This window comes from Camelus dromedarius, chromosome 4, assembly GCF_036321535.1.
Source record: "Camelus dromedarius isolate mCamDro1 chromosome 4, mCamDro1.pat, whole genome shotgun sequence".
Classification (NCBI taxonomy): domain Eukaryota; kingdom Metazoa; phylum Chordata; class Mammalia; order Artiodactyla; family Camelidae; genus Camelus; species Camelus dromedarius.
Window position 1 is genome coordinate 90,479,456 of NC_087439.1, and position 13,868 is coordinate 90,493,323.

The 13,868-nt window shown below is 42.5% G+C and overlaps 1 protein-coding gene across 2 annotated transcripts in view; it reads left to right on the forward strand.

The window, feature by feature from the left end:
- The first annotated feature begins 4,221 nt into the window (after positions 1-4,221).
- The window catches only part of CAB39 (calcium binding protein 39), an 85,531-nt gene continuing 75,884 nt past the window's right edge, over positions 4,222-13,868 (forward strand). Inside the window, exon 1 of one of the 2 annotated variants that reach the window (XM_031452370.2) lies at positions 4,222-4,597. The gene's annotated coding sequence lies outside the window, so the exon portion shown is untranslated. Of the gene's footprint in view, positions 4,598-7,225; positions 7,625-13,868 lie in introns of those variants that run through there. The other variant, XM_064485255.1, reaches the window with a different exon arrangement.

A 13,868-nucleotide genomic window follows, 5' to 3' on the forward strand; every position in this document is an offset into this window, starting at 1 on the left:
TGTGGGAAGGGCGAATGGATGGGAGGAGCAGTTAAATAGGAGAGTTACAGAGTTCGAGCTTCAAAGGTAGAGCTGTGGTGACTGCAGGGACCAGGGTGGGGCTAACCAAGTGCCTGTCAAGTGGGGTGGAAGTGAAGGTCACTGGCGCAGAGAATACGAGGGAACCATGATCCAGTATATCAGATGAGTGGCACTGTGTTGCCTGGGAGAAGTCAGGCATGGGGTGGGGAGGGAAGCTGTGAGTCAGGCTTCAAGGTCCTTTCACAAGTGGTGTGATTAAGGCAGGGAGGTGCCTTTATCCGATGGCCCAGCTTCAGCAGAGGAGAGGAAGGGAAATGAAAGCAGATTTATACAGGACCAACACGGGATCCAGGAGAATGATGACCCTGATGTCTGTGGACATGGCACAGGAGGGTGAGGGGCCTCTCTTGAGAGGGTTTCCAGATGAAGAGGTGGACGAATTTGCTAGAAAGAGGTTTTGCCTCATATATTATAAATTATAGAATATATTATATAACATATATGCTATATTAAGAGAAAGGGATTTGAGCTGGTGGAAGGATTGGGAAAGTGTCTCCCAGTGTAAATTCAAGCGGTCAGATGAAGGGGGCTTCTTCCAAAGCGGGCTTTGGCGTGAGAATTTGTCACAAACCCCTCCTCCAGAAATTTCTGCCATCTTGCTGCTACAATTCTCAGCTGCAGTGGACTTATCCCAGTTAAGAGATTAATCTGGGATCCCACTCTGACCCTTAAAGCAAAGGAATCAAAACCTGGCATACAGGATTATCCACCCCCATGCATTCTTTTATTTTGTGGGAAGTGGGGTCTTGACTTGTTTTGGGGGAATATCAGTGCAATAAAGGCTGCCCTTTGGGGGACTACAACTAAAAAGAACTCTCCTCTCTAAAAAAAAATTAAGCTGTGGGGGTAAAGTTCTTATTGAACAAAGTTTCAAAATTAGATAAAACAAGAGGGCCGGGCACCTCCCTTCCAGAGTTGCTAGAGAGAAGCAGAGACAGCTCCAGGAACTGCCTGCTCAGGCCTTTCCACCAGCTGATTCCTCTCTGAGCCTAGACAGCTGTGGTTTTTCTAATATGTTTGAGATCAATTGTCCTTGGTTGGAATGAACTTAACTTTTAACATGTGATTATTTTACTTATATTTCACACTTTTTATTTACGTTTTTTCATGTATATATTCACGAGCAAGATTAGTCTGGTTTTCTTTGTGTGTGTGTGTTGCATTTATTGAGGTCTTGGAATCAAGGCTATAACCAGAATAAGAACAATCAGCACCCTTCTCCATCCTACCTCCAGCTTGTTACACATGGAGGGCACCACCCTAGACCCATGGACTCAATATCTGCAGTTCAATAAGACGTTCCATTAGTGTGTGTGGACATTACAGTTTGAGAAGCTGCCCCAGGTGTTGTCATTTACTAGAAACTGCTTCCTCCATAATTTCAGGGTGAGCAACCTGGCTCTCTGACTGGCACCTCCTCCTTTCCAGCTCACTCTGCCTACTGTGCTGATTACAACACCCATCCGTCCATAGATCCTACTAACCACTTTCACAGGGTGTCTCCCCTCCCACTGCTCCTCAACCCCCTGCCATTTTCTCCTCCCTCCTATCCAGCTTGGAGGCAACAGTGGGCCATTACTATAACTACTTCCTTGTATATCCCTTTCTTTCCCTGTTTTCTCTCTATGGAGTTATCTAACAAAAAGAACCCTAGCTGAATCCTAGTCCCCACCAACCTGTGCTTGCACCATCCTAGCAAAATGTGGCCTCTGAGAAACAGACTGGTCCTGCTGACTGGACCTTCTTTACGCCTTCTCCTGTCCCCTCAAACTTCCAAAAGCTCCTCCCTCTTCACGCTCTGAGCTGATGACCTTGTTTCCTGTTTCTCTGAGAAAACAGAAGCCCTCAAAGGGAATGTCCACATGTTCTGGCACCTCATCTACCACGCTCCCTGCCTCTGTGTCCACTGGGCTGCCCACCCGCAGTTACTGTGAGTGAACGTGACCTTGCTGGTCCCGAAGACCAGACCTCTGACAGCGTGCTGCAACCTTCTCTTCTTGCTCACTCAAGGACAACTCTCCAGGAAAAGCTGCTCCATCCCAATCATCAAAAGTCCCCTCACTCCCGAATCATTAGCATCAGCAGGTAAGTCGGCTCTAACAGCTCCCATCCTCAAAACAAAATGAATGATATAAAACAAAAAATCTGTTTGGATTTCACATTCTCTTCTGGCTACCACCCCATTTCTCTGCCCCTCTTTAGAGCAAATCTTCATGAAAATGTTATCTACACTCATGGTCTCTCATTCTAGAGTCCCATTCTTTCTAGAGATCCTTCTAGGTCTCATACTTTCTAGAGACCACTCCAGTCAGGCTTCCCCACCCATCTCTGCAGAAGCAGATCTTACCAAGGCCACTAAATACCTCTGCAGTGCTGACACCAATGACCAATAACCAGTACTAACCTTACTTGAACTATTAGCCACATTTGGAAGCATGGATCCTTCCTCCATCCCTGGTCTTCCAGCATACGAAGCTCTCCTGGGTCTCCTCCTGCCACCTTAGCTCCTCTCGGGATCCTTTGCTGGTTCCTTGTCATCCCCCTGACCTCTCATTGTTGGGGCCTTTGCTCATCTTTGGCCTTACCTTTTATTAACACTCTCTCCCTAAATGATCTCATTGAGTCCTGAGATTTTACTTACTCTGTGGACTCCTCAGATTCTATCTCCAGCCCAGCTCTGCCCCGAAACCTCAGACTTCCACATTAAGCTTCCTACTCAGGCGTCAAAAAGGCACCTCAAACTCAATACGCCCCCCAAGTGCATTTCCAAGTTCCTCCCTTCATATCTGTTTCTGTTCGTCTTCCCCATTTCACCAAACTGTATCTTCCAGGTGCTCAAGAAAACAAAACAGAAACAAACAAACAAACAAACAAACAACCTGAGAAATCAATAAAATCCTGCCAGCTCTACCTTCTAAATGTGCCCAGAACCTGACCACTTCTTTCTTTAGTCTTCCACTGGGCTGAGCCTGTCTCTGTCACTGGATTATTTCAAAAGCCTTCTAACTGGTTTCCTGGCTGAAACCATCAGGCCCTTTAGGCTGGTCTTCACACCACAACCTGAGAGTAATTCTTCTGAAATGTCAGACCATGTCTTTTCTCTGCTCAAAACCCTCCTAGCCCTGTTTCATTCAGGGCAAAAACCATCGTCTCCACCTAGGTCTGTTTAGCCTTCAGTCTCGCCCCATCTCTGCCTTCTGCCCTCCATGGCATCCCACCTCAGGGCCTTCGTCCTTGCTGTTCCCTCTGCCTTTCCATACACATAGCTCAAGGTACTTTAGGCTCTTTCTTGGAGTCGCTGACCCCCTGCAGAAGTACTATGAATACCAATACCCTGCACTCTCTCCCTCCTTAGCCATTGTGGTTTTCCTCAACAGCACCGAAAACCATCTAATGTCACATATATGTTGGTTTGTTGGTCTCAGGAGTAGGGGCTGTTTTGTTCATTGCCCCACCACTCAGAGTAGCACGTGGCACCCAGTAGACGCTCAAAAATATCTGTTCAATTACAAATTAAAAACAAAGCAACAGGAAGAAACTAAAATAGGCATGTATGGCATTTTTCTGTACCAGAGTCTGTCAGAGTCTTGCAACTCATTATCTCCTTCATCATCGTAAGCCTGTGGTACTGTATTACTACACTGTTGAGTGTGTGAAAGAACGTAGGAATAGGGAAATAGCCCATGGAGACTAAATGGTGGAGTTGAGGTTCAGATCGAGGCTGTTGAATCCTATTAATATGGATCATTCGATCACCTTCTAGGCTCTCTCAGAGGATGCCAAAATGAGTTACCCAGCCCTGGAAAGTATGAAGGGATGAATCTATACAAGTCGGGCCCCGGCCTTTAGCAGAAATAAAGCTTTGTTAAGAATTCAGGAAGTGGTGGTAGAAAGTTGGCAGAGGATTCCTCCAGGGAGAGTGCTTAGACAGACGACAAATGGCTGAGCACCTACTTGTAAGTGGCAGGTTGAAAAGAGAGGAACTCTCCTCCTCTGCTTCCGCTTTTCTCTGCGCCCGCTAGCGCTTCGGCCTCGGCCCGGACTCCTACGTCCTGAGTCCGCCCGGCCGCCCGGGGGCGCCCGAGGCCGAAGGGGGCGTTGCGGCGCCGCCCGACGTCGCGCCCTCGGCGGCTGCGCAGTGCGCACGTCAAAGCCGGGCTCGGGCTGGGAGCGGGGAGCGGCGCGGCCTGGGAGAGACTGAATCTGCGGGAGCCGGGCGAAGGCGAAGGCGTTGCCGGGCCCCGCAACAGAGCCGCAGCCACAGCCCGAACGAGCTAGCGCGCGCAGCAGTGCGGCGGCCGCCGCGGGAGCCCCTGGGCCGCCGTCCGCCCGCGCAGCCGCCGCCGCCGCCGCCGCGGGATCCTGTCGCCGGGAGCAGGAGCGGGCGGAAGACAACGGAGGGGCCGAGCGCCGGAGCCGCGCCGCGGGGACCGAGCGAGCAGCCCGAGGCGGCGGCGGCCGAGGACGGGGACGGCGACGACGTGGAGGCGGAGAGGGAGCCGCCCGGCCCAGCCCCGTGAGTGACCCCCGGCCCGACCCTGCTCGCGGCGCGGACGCCAGCCCGGCTTCCGCCTGCTCTGCCCCGGCCCGTCACCGGCCCCGGGGCTGCCTCCATTTTCTCAGGTGGCGGCGGCCGCCCCGGCCCGCTCTGGCCCAGGAGTCGGGGGAGCGGCCCGGCCTGCTCTCTCCGCCCGGCCTGGGTCCCTCGCGGAGCCTTCCCCCCTCATCTTCGCCGGCGCGGCGCCGGGGGCCTGCGGCCGGAGCTCCGGGGGCCCCGCGCTGTCCTGCCAGCCTCCGCGGTTCTCTGGCGGGGTTGGCGGCGTGGGGATGTCCGCGGCCGCAGCCGGGAAGGCAGGGAAGTGCGGGCCCGGCCAACTGTCACTCCCACCACACAAGGGCTCCGGGCACCTGGCTCCTGGCCCTTGGTAAACTTCCTGTTATCGGGAGGCAGAGAGCATCTCTGTGATCTTCATTTCGGGAAAATGCCTAACTGATTTCTGGTTAGGAATTGTGCGGCCGGAGCGTTCCCGAGTTCGGTTGAACCAGCCTGCACGCTCACTGTGTGCAGGCGCCCTGGTCTGTCCGCGCCGGAGGGATTCAAAGGTGAACCCGGGCCCGCGGTCCCCTCCCCCGAGGAGCTTACGCTCTGGTGTGGGAGATAAAACGAGTACACAAATAACCACGTTACAAGGAAGGAGGTGATAAGTCCTGTGAAAGAACTGCAAAATGCTAGAAAGGTACCCAGGGAAGACCGGACCGATCGATCACTTCCGCCTAGCAGGAATCTGGAAGGCTTCTTGGGCGAGGCGGTGCAAAGCGGGGTCTTGAAGGCCCGATGGGATTTGGGAGAGAGGAGAGCTGCAGAAGAGAACGGTATGTGGAGGCGCAGTAAAGCTAGAGGACAAAGGTAAAAAGGCATAGTCTGGAAATAGTACATAATGCAGTTTGTTGCGTAGGACCGTGGTGGGGAGTGGGGCTAGGCCAAAGAGTTGTTTGGGGGCCAGATCCTTGAATGCTGTGGAGGAGCTGTGGAGTGGCATTCTAAGGGAAACTTAGAGCTCATTTCTCAGTGACTCATGGGCCCGGAAATGTAAGCTAGGGGATATTAAAGGCGCTCTTGTGAAAAAAGAGAGAGGAGGCCCAATGAAGAGTTGACATTCTGCGCCTTGAGTATAATGCAGTTTGAGATCGATTTTGACAGCTTCCCGGATATTCAAATAAATCCACGTCCAGGCTAAGCAAAATATTTCTTGCAGAAAGCTTCATTAGATGTCCGGCTCTTAAGATGTAATGGAAACATGTGTATAAAATAAACTCATCTGCACATAAGGTGTTTCTGTTTCTGCAGTTCCCTAAAATGCATCAAAACTTATTGCATTGTGTAATAGGTATCTACATTTTGGAATTACTGAGCTGAACATAACTTACTTTGAAATGACTTTTGTGTAAGACCATCTGAATAATTGATGCTTTAAAAAACCAGATTGTTACTAATATTCTGGGATAGAAAGTTGAACATAGAACCTTTTTGTCAAAAGGTAAAAATTTCTTAATTAGCTTTTGGTTATGAAAATCTTTATAGGAGAGCCAGAAGTGGAAGTCTGGCTTTATTTTGTGTCCCGTTCCCCCCCCCCCCCCCCCCAGTTACTAGCAAATAATTAGCTGTATTTGAAGTCTAGACATAAGATCTATGGAAGCAGCTTATAATGTGTGTGTTTTTTTTTGGTAAGCACTTATTTGTTGTTTGCTTATATGACAAGTGAACATGAACTTTTTTTAGTTAATAAAAAGGCTTGTAAAATGCAGTAAGTACCATAACATTTTTAAAAATTATTTTTTGTAATCTTAGATTTTGTTACTGTTAAAATTTTTGCACATTTCCTCTTCAGTCTTTTCATGTTTATGTTTCTTTACATTGTGAGAAAAACTACATAGGTGTATATATTTATATATGTATAGCTTTTATTAACCTTTTCTTTTTGTCATTAAATATCTTCATATAAAAATATTTTTACTGAAGTGTAAGGGAAATCTTGCGTGTATTATTTTTTCTGACAAGACATTATTTACCTCAGATAAAATGCAGTAGTCATGCTTAATAACTGCTACCTGCTGCTGTGAACTTCTTTTTAAAGGCTTTTTGTTTGTAGTATATTTATTAACTTTCCTGTAAGATTTCGATCCTATTGCTTGTTGAGTAAAGAAATGTTTTATTTTGGATGCAGTTGTCATCAGGTATGGAAGAAATCATACATACATTTCTGCCATATGAGTGGATGTACTTTTTTAGAAAGGCACTAAAAAGATTACTTTCATAGGTGGAATAAAATCTCCCATACACTGTGATGCATCTCCCCCCACCCTTAAAAAATAGTCTTTGTACTAGGGCCATCCATATAGGTTAACTCCTATGTGATCATGACATCACAAAAATTCAGGTTAGATGTATTTTGTTTTCCTATTGGTATTTCTACAGTAAAATACAGAATTTGTCATGAAATAATTTGCTGCTGTAACAAAAGGGACTTTTTTTTTTTTTATTTCAAGGCAGTTCATTAGCAGGTTCTTGTTTAAGCCAGTTTTTTTTCTCTTGTGCTTTACAATCTAAAATGTATTAATGAGGTCTCTGTTTCTGTTTCTAATGGCATATAAAGTGAGATACTGAGTTAAACTGTATAAATTTTCGTAAAGTTAACATAAAAGAATAGATAAGAAAGCCCAGTTTAAGTATGGGGCTTGGTTTGATAATAATGTTTTATTTGAAACTTTACCTGTATATTGCAAATGGGTGTACCACATGGCATCCTTCATTAGTTTTGAATATTCACCAAAGTTTTTTCTTTTGATCAGCTTTTATTATTAGTTACTGATTTCTGTAATTACTGCCATACTTTACTAAACGTTTTTTTCCAGGAGGGGTTGACCATTGATCATTCACAGTTGTGCCATCTGCCATAAAAATACAGACACAAACCCAAATGCCTTCCCACCCCTTCTCAGCAGGCAAAAATGAAATCCAATATGGGACAGAATTTCATTTCAGGTACTGTCTTCTGGTTACCTTTCTGGTGATGTCTCTATTTTAAAAATCAATTTTCCACTTTTCCACCATTCCCTGTAATTAGGAATTTGATTTTATGGGTGATGTTTGGTGTTAAAGAAATAGGAATTGATAGGTAGATTCATATGAATAATGATAAAATGTTAGTAAAACTTTGTTGTGTGATAAAGAGGTGGGAAAGAAGATCAAACCTTTGAACCTCTGAGTTAGATTGCTTGTGGTTTGCTATTTAATTATTGAGGTATAAAGAGCTTGTATTTGTGTGAATGCAGATCAAGCCAAGTAGCCTAAAAATTGTGTAACAATTTAATCATTGGTCTATATTTTGGTTTTATTGGAGTGAAGACTGGTATTGGAGCCATCCTTAATTAAAGAAGGAATTGAGCCATGTGAGTTCTCACTTTGTCTGTCTCACCACTCAAATGACTGTCCAGCTGCACCCTAATCATTACCTTTGTCAGTCCAGAGTATGAGCGCAGAGCAAAGTGAGGCAAATAGTTCTACCACCAGCATTTGTAGAGTAGACCAGTCTTGGAGTAAATGCTAAACATTTGTTCTACTTCTGTTTCTTAGGCCTTCCAAGGATTCTGGGAAGGGTTATTGCAAGACAGGGTGGCAGATGATAGACTGTGGTGATAAAATTAAGGTTAACAGCTTATTGCAATCAGCATTTTGTTTTGGGGTGTGTGTGCGTGCACGTGTGTGCATATGTGTGCGTGTGTTTTCCTCCGATATGCCATTTCTACCGCCTGAGCTCCCTGACCCCACCCTGCTTTTAACTTTTCTCTTGAGATAGAAGGGGTGAGGGGATGGCAGAATCGTGGTTTTTTAGCAACTGTGTTGTTAAGTTGGCAGAGGAAGGAAGAATGGCATGCAGAGAATTGCAAGAAATCAGTCAGGTATGAAGTAGATCTAAAGGAAGAAGGTAAAGCCTGCCCTGGTCACCTGTGTTGGCGGTGTCCAGCATGTACCTATACACATGATCCTTAATATTTTGGGTCTAATTTGAGATTGTGATACTCAGAATACAGTGTTTAAGTTGTAGATTTGTGCTTGCTTGTTTATATGTATGTATGCACTTTCATATGCGTAGTTACAAAGCAGAAAATCTAGTAAACCAATATTCAGTGGCAGTCTGGTTTTATATAATCCATCCTTGGAAACATTATCCAGCAGATAGACTATTGCTGACCAGGGAAGTATGATAATGTTAAAACATCACAACACTTTGATTATTGTGATAAAATGTTTGTCTGAGAAACAAAATATATATTTTGTAGCTTGACCTTAATTAAATTGCTAACTTCTTAACTTTGTCTAATGAACTATAGCTTGTTCTTTTACAGGGTACTGTTAACCTGTTAGTCACTGTTCTCTCCCTCCACAGTAGATCATGTATAAGCTGTAATTAGGCACAAGGAAGAAATAACATGAACAGATTTCCATTTACACGTCTATAGTTTAAGGCTCACTCTGAGATTTATATGATTCTGAGAGCCTGTGTTACCATTTGTTAAAAGCACCAATGCAACCAGACTCCTGGATTGTTGAACCCTCACCCCTCCTGTGGGCTCCATAACTTTAGGCAGGTTCTTTCTCTCCTGTCTAGCTTAGATTCCTTGGATAGAAATGATATAGACCATATGAGAAGATTGTAGGGGAATTGAATGAGTTACTATGTCTAGAGTGCTTAGAGCAGGGCCTGGCACATACTAAGTTTTGTGATGATGGTGGTGCTGATGCTAGACTGTTTCCAGGAGAAGAAATGTGAGAACTTTAGGAATCCTGTAGGGGAATGGTTCTTTCTGCACATGGGTACAGCGAGGCCTACCATAACTGGAGAGGCATGTGGCTGACTTTGAGCTGTAACTGGTGGATTTTCTCCAAAGTGGAATTGTGCTTTGGGGTTGTGCTACTTACCACCTGGTTCTCTGTTCTTCATTCAGTTTGCTTGAAAGAAAGTTTTATATTATGTAGTAATGTCTTCTTTGATCTTTTTCATTAGCATTTACAAAGATTGTATTCATGTATTAAATGGTTTATGGCACAAAATCCTTTTTTTAAAAGGTGTTTAATATACTGTTTATCATTGTGGTGTAGCTGGCAAGTTTTGAGGGGTAGTTGTATGAGTATAAAGTTGAAATAGACAAAGAATCAAGCGGTATTATCCCCAGCATCATTGCAGGTGGGAAATCAAGGTGAAGGCTTGTGCACAATCACACATTGTGCAGTTGAGCTAGAATTTGAACCCAGATATACCTGACTTCAAAATCTGTGCTCTCTGAAACAAAATATGACTCTCTCATGTGAAATAGTTTTATTTCCTCTGTAGGGTCTTGGTTTCTTGCTAACTTTTTTTGATTTAGTGCTTTAGAATGAAGGTTTGTAGATAGAGCCTAATGAGGTCATTAATAAGTTTCCAGGCAGTAACCACATTTTATAATACAAAATGAGATGTGTTATTCTAAATGCTCTAGTTGTGTAGAGTTATAATCTGATTACTGGTTTATAGTTTTTATTAGGCCAGTAGGTAGTATTTATTTTTCATGTTAGTCTTGTAGAGTAGATGGGAAGCCTTGTGTTATAGTGGGCAATGCAGAAGCCTGGGAAGTGGAAGATCTGAGCTGGGTCTTGACTCGTTAGCTAGTCATGTCACTCTGGGCAAGTCGTCGCACCTCTCTAGGCTTCAGGCATCCCATTATTATAATAAGGGAGCCGGCGGAAAAATCCCTTCAGTCTCTTTTGCTCTATTTTCAGGGATCCTGTATATAGACTTTCTGGAGGCTGTTTTTCCTCTACTGAGTACCTTTCCTCTTTGCCTGTGGTCTTGAAGTAGTTTCTTTACGTGAGCTCTGTGGCATGTAACCATGCTTCAACATTTTTTTCTCCTGGTTGGTCAGGTGCCTCATGTTATTTCACAATACAGTAGTTCTCTGCTTCAGGCAGTCTTAGATTAAAATATATATTTTTTCAAATTTTTTACTTTCGTACTTATGAATAAATGGCTAAGAAGTAAATGTTATGTGGTTGTAAAGTACAAGCTTAGTAAGTTAATGATTAACAAATACTCAAGCCTCACGTCCAGTCTCATTGTCAACTTTTAAGTACTATATGTTGTGAAGTTCTATGAGCTAGCTGTTTGTTGTAGGGAAAGGAAAAATATTAACTAAAGGCAAGGGGAGTGGAAAAGAAGAGACTAAAAATATAGAAACAAATTTGAAGATGTGAAGAACATGCTTAAGATAGTATTCTTTGGCTATAATTGGTACTAATCCTCTGCCTACAAAAGGGTGGTATGCTGTCTTAGATCACAGGATTGTTTCCAGCCCAGGGTTCTATCACTGATAAGAGATGAGAGTGAAATTCACCACCCTTGGGTATTTATAACTCCTCAAATATCTATTTTGAATTAATTTGTTCCACAGCATTTTTTATTGCCCATTTCCTGGCTCCTGTTTTACATGCCAGTCTCAGAGGTTTCCTAGTCCAGGTAAACAACCCTTCCCCTCTTTGTTGGCATGTTATCAGCCAGTTTACTTATTCTGGATTCTCCAGCAGGGAGGCAGAAACTCAGGTCCCCGAAATGATCCTTGCAGATTGTTTGGCTGTCTATTTACGATATGGCTTTATTCTCTGTTCTGCCTTTGTGTGTTACAAGTTTTTCCTGTGTATGTGAGATTTTGTCTCAGTAGATTTCCTATGTAAATTTTGTACGGTAGATTGTAATTTATTTGAATTGCAGATTTTTAAAATCTTTTTTCATATCTCTTTTCTCAACCCTTTCCCCCATCTCGTGTTTTTAGAGAATAAAACATTGTTGTGGTAAATATATATTAAATGATTCAGCCATGTAATATTCTGATGAAACTAGTCAGCAGAGATGAAATATTTAACCAAAATACAATTTTCTGTGTATTTTCTGTATTTCTGCTCTATTTGTGCTTATTTGAATTAGGTTTTAAGCTGTAAAGCTGAAGCTTATTAGGATTTCCCTTTTCCTGATAAGTTCACATAAAATAGTATTTCCTAAGTTGTGTTTTGCAGAATCTAGTCTTGTGAGAGGTTAGTACTTGGTGGGAGAGGTTCCAGAATGAAATTTTAAGTGTAGGAGAGCACTGGATTAAAAATAGTTAATCAGTTTTTATTTTTTGATAGTGGTTGTGTTTATTTTTTTTCTTCTGAGCTTTTCAGTTTTTAATAATGTGCATTGTGACTGTCTAGGAGGGAAATATAAATATTTCCCAATTTGTTAAGTATATTTGGTCACAAGAACACCCCCTTTCCGCAGAAAATACTCGCAGATATCTTGAAGGAGGATTCTATTGGAACATAATTTGAGAAACCCTCTTATTTTCATACTAATTAGTATGGAATTCAAAGTATTTAGTTTTTAATTGGGATGATTACTTACAGCAGGTTTGGAATCCAATTAAGGTTGGAATAATTTAGCTTTGTTAGGTAAAATAATGAGCACTTTAGGTGAGTAACTTTTCAAGACCTCCCCTCCTCCTTTTAAACTTCAACCCACAGTGAGAAATTACATTTTTGATTAGTGACTCAGGACATACATAAACACACTGTCAGAACTGAAAAAGAAGTTTCATGAAACAATACTTAGGCCTTTCTATGTACAATACATGCAATCTGATACTTTTTATTTTGTTCTATTTTGGGGGATGGACAGAGTATGTTGGTTCCTTTTTTTTTTTAGTTGAAGTATAGTCACTTACAGTGTAAATCTCTGGTGTCTGTTCTATTTTTTAATGTATGTTATTAGTTACTAAAGTAATTCACTGTTCAATTTGAGAAACACTGTGAGGTTACATGAATTTATAAACTCTTAGGATGTTAGAATGAGAAGGTATTGTCAAGACTGTTTTATGAGTGAGAAAACTAAAGCTCAGCCTGGAAAAGGAAGGGCTCTAGCCTGAGAATTCCTGGACTTAGATTCTAGCTGTGTTTTCTTGAGCAGGGTGGTTAGTGCACATTCTGCCTCGGCTTTTCTCATCTGTAAAATAGCGGGAGTAAAACCTATGCATGAAATGGTTGTGATGATTTGAAGATTCTGTAAGAAATGCTTTGCATAATGTGTCTGAAATGCTGTAAGTGTTCAATACCTTTTAGCTTTTACGATAACTGAAGTTCTAAAACTCCTTCTACTGTACCATACACACTTTCAAAAATATTTTAAGACTTTGAAAATGTTAAAGTGGCCTTCAAGTGAACCTGGACTCTTTTTGATCTGTACTTGGATATATCATTTATTGTGATATTAGCCCTTTGGAATAGTAAGCTTTAAAATATCCAAAAGGACCCACTTAAAGTTGATTTGCCTCATAGCTGTAAATTGCTTTATGCTATACTATTGTATTTTTTAAACTATTTTTAACAAGATCTTAAACTTAGAATAATCTTTCTTTATAGCATGTAATTAAATATAAGTAAATACATGACCTATATTAGTGATTAATTTAGCATTCTTATAGTTACAATTCCCTAAAAGAACAAGGTAATCAATTTAGCATTCTTAATAGTTTTGGTTCACTAAAAGAACAAGGTAAAAATTGTTATTTACTGTTTTATCTGCAGTTTTTAAAATTCCCCATCCTAAGTATTGCTGTTGGGGGTTTAATTTTGTGACCTGACCTAAGAAAAGGAGTATTTAGAAGGTGTTATCAGTGGTGGGGGCCAATCCAGTTCGTGGAGGATTCTCTGTTGTCCTGAACTGTGCTGGCTACCTTAGACATTTCTGTTACCTACTGAGGCGTTTACATTGTCTATCGCTGATTAAATGTTTCTCTTTTTGTTTCTTTCACTGCCCCTTTGTCCTCAGTATGGCCTTAAGTTGCTGAAATGAGAAGTTGTAGTCAGCATCATTGAGGCCTACCAATTCAGCATTAAAGTAACATAAAGATTCTGTACTTGTAAAAGGAATGAGGAATGAGGTAAAAAGGATAAATAATTGCTAACATGGCCCATGTTACCTTCTGGTGTAAAGTTTAAGACCTCTCTATATATTTACCTCATTTAATCCTATAGTAACCCTGTTTTCAGGTGAGTAAACAGGGAAAAAGAAGCTAAGTAATTGGTCTGAAGTCACACCTAAAAAGGGGCCCCAGATTTGAAACCCTGGTCCCAGAGGGTATGCTTGGACCCCACCATACTCAGTTGCCTCCACCACAAGGTATTGAAATGTAGAATCATCTTGCAATATAGGTAATTTCTG